This window comes from Micropterus dolomieu, linkage group LG02 (genome assembly GCF_021292245.1).
Source record: "Micropterus dolomieu isolate WLL.071019.BEF.003 ecotype Adirondacks linkage group LG02, ASM2129224v1, whole genome shotgun sequence".
NCBI lineage: Eukaryota > Metazoa > Chordata > Actinopteri > Centrarchiformes > Centrarchidae > Micropterus > Micropterus dolomieu.
This window is the reverse complement of record NC_060151.1, coordinates 31,484,528-31,488,156: the sequence shown is the minus strand read 5'-3', so window position 1 is coordinate 31,488,156 and position 3,629 is coordinate 31,484,528.

Here is a 3,629-nt window from a genome sequence, read left to right as displayed (position 1 = left end):
GGGGGGGGGGGGGGGGGGGGGGGGGGGGGGGGGGGGGGGGGGGGGGGGGGGGGGGGGGGGGGGGAGCAGAATGGCTGAAGTCGACGGCAGCGTATTTGAAAATTTAGCCTCCTCGTTAAAAATCCAGTTCCAACAATGTTACAAAACAAAGCACTTGTTGACATGTAGTGCCAACTTTTTAAAGATAAAAAAATCGAGAATGCAGATTAAGGAACGAGTAAAGTAGTTAGCTAACGTGCTAACGTGCTAACCAAAGACAGGTCCGATGAACGGTAAAGTGCACGACATGGAGGGCAGGTTGGGGGTGGGGGACAAAAAACACCATCATGCAAACTCCACAACGCTTTTGCATGCCGTTTTTATTATTATTGTTATCATTATTACACACAACAGGATGGGCGGGGTCTGCTAGGAAGGGAAGGGGCAGACTCCCGATCCTCAACGCCGTCTTTTTGTACAACCAAACGAATACTACACAAACGGGGGGAGAGAAGACAAAAGGACAGGGGGCCGAATACTCGGACAAACTTCCTAACCTTCGCCGACTTGTTTAATTAACGTCTTTGTGGTTTTGGGACGTTTGTCCATGTTTTCTTTCCCAAGAGGATGGCGGCAGGACCTGATGGATGGCTGCCATACAGGAACAGGAACTTTACAGAAAACACACACACACACACACACACACACACACATACACACAGCAAAGAAACATCAGTGTCAACAAGCTGGCTGGTGCTACGACGGCATCCCGGCGTCTTAAATCCACCGCAATCACCACCGCCTTAACCCTTGCAAGACTACCGCGTCGACCGTGACGTTACCATCGACCACCGAGAACATGTAATCGATTGAAATATTATGTGGCTCACTTTATGATGTAACTGGCAGATGATAAATGAAGGGCTGTGATTGGTAGGGGTGTGTAATGTATTGACAGCCAACGGGCAATTCAGTTTAGCTTCTGTTAATTCCCTCATTACATGTCTGTGTATTGTAATCTCAAAAAATAAAGCAGAGCTCTAAAAACATAGTTATAAAAACAGGGGCAAACATTATTTGATATTTAGTGTTTGTATTACAGTCTAAAAACCACTAAAGCACTTATAAAGTCAGAACGTAGCCATGAACAACACAACAGCAGAAAAAGTGCTAAATTATTCTACATCTACTGACAAACATCTATTGGATTTGGCTGCTTGGAGGGACTGGGGGTCATTTTTTAAAGCTTTGGTGAACACAGAAGTGAAGTTTTGGTTTTGGGAATTCAAAGAATAAAATAAAAACTCCCACCTTTACTCTTCTCCAAACCTGAAGCTAAAAATCCTCTCTATACAGCGTTACGGACATAGACAGCTAACAGCGCTAACTACTGCAACGACTCCCAAGAAAACACACACATATTCAACAAAGCAAGGACTACTTCCTCACGTCTACACATCGCCCCGGCAGCCAGAAGTATTGTTAGAATAAGCAGCTAACATGAAGCCGTGGCGTCGACTGTTCGCTAACAATATTTGTCAAGCAACGCGTCACGTTAGCTTCCTGTCAGAGCAACAGAGATGCAGAGTGAACGGCATGTTTTCTAACACAGTTGTTCTTCTTTTGAATTGATAATTCAGTCCATCCAAGCCCTTAAGTGTTTCAGCTGTCAGCCATTAAACGAATGAAAGGAAAACCCCGGATGCCCAAAACAAATCTGTCCACTTTGCAGCTCTGCAGCCTCTAAATCTGGGGGCAGAATCTAACCACAGCAAGCTAGCTAAAACCTTTTCTGTCAAATGAAACTATATATATAACTATAACAAACTGTCTTTATTGCTTTGACACCAAGTGAAGTGTAGTGTTAGTATTTGTGTTGATTGTTACCCTGAACGTGACTGTGATGCATGTATTGCCCAGCGTAGGCCTCAACAGAAGCAGACTACCTCCGTATCACAGAGCCTGTACACGGACAGACCTTCCTCCTTAACTCGCCCCAAGTCCGAAAACAGAGACACGACACTGTGGAGTCATTTTCAACACACCCGTGTGTCCAGTTTGGGGGCAACACACACATTGGTGTTATTGTCAAGACAAACCACATTAACGTTAACAAAACTAAACATTCTTGTACAACATATATGCATGATGTCCCATTCTGGAGCAGTGTTGAGGTTTACTCAGATTACTGTTTCACTCAGTCAGGACTAGCTTATCTCAAGTTAGTGTGTTAATTTCGGTCATAGCTTCATTTGTGTAAAAAACAGTAGTAGTGAAAGTCCAGTATTTTAGTGCAGACGTACCGCCAAGTGCTAATTCTAACACAATCTGATGATCAGTAAACCCATTTCAAAACAACAATTGACATGATCTACTTCATGTATATTGCTACATGTTTGTTAAAGGGGAAGAAATAATTGTACTAACCAGCTATTAGCTTACTAGTTCCTTCCGAGACTTTCAACCACCATTGGGGGATGATGAAGACTGAGAACTCTGGAAAAAAGCTAATGTAAGTGAAATTTGTTTTGAGATTATTTTTGCCAAACTGTAATTTCCAAAGTCAAGAATGAACTTTCACACTTCCCATCTTATTCCTTAAGTTTCATTATTTAACCCCAACACTGGTCTGGACACACGGAAAGCGTCTTTAACATTAGTAAAAGAGCATAAAGATAAAGATCAGTCTGCAAAAATAACTTTTACATGATCTACACGTATCACGAGCTAATTCTATAGCATGCTAAGCGACCCAGTCTAACACAAGCACGGGCATGACGCGGGAAAGTTAAAAGAGTGTATGTTTAGGGGGGATTTTCAGTGTGTCAGTGTGAAGAGTTAAACGTGTAGAAGAGGCGTTCGTGCATGTGCTATGTCGTGAATGTATGTCAATGTGTGTGTGTCACATGTTCCACCTTCCACAGAGAAAATCCACCAATAGGAAAGAGCCTCTCCTGCTTAACCGCACCTGTGAAACTCAGGCTTTTTAATAAATGGTGTGAATTTAAACATCACAATCCGCAAAAACACACACACACACACTCAGGCAGGAGATGGAGGGATGCAGGGAGGAAACAGGCAAACTGCTAAATGATGTCAGGCCGATACGTCACGGGACAACGTCACGCACGCACTAAAACAGCAGCACCACGGAACAACAAAGCAGCAAACGTTCCCCATTAAAGAACAGAAAAGCAACAGCAGTACCACAACACTCAGGCGAAACAGGGCACGCCGGCATCTTCAGCGTTTTCTACGTTATCTGTCCGTTTCGTTTTTTTGTCTCGCTTGTTTGTTCGTTTTATTTTGTTATGCTTTACTTTTACTTTTTAATGTGTTCTCTTCATTTTTTAGAATCTTCCGGAAGATCAGTCGTGACGGCTTGGAGATGACACCCGGCCCCTAACTACGATATTTCTACAGCGATCTGTGCGATGAGCCTTCTGGTGCGGTAACGTGAACCCCCGATCCTCATTGGCTATCTTGGGTGGGGGAGGCGGGACAAGTCGTCTTCCTCTTATCTAAACTGCATAGATTGACTGTCCGTCTCCTCCCATCCGCCTTTAAACCCTCCTCCTTCCCCCCCTTCCTTCCCACCGTTCACCTGTCAGTCAAACGTCATGTTTTCTGCCGACGGCCAATCGAATTCA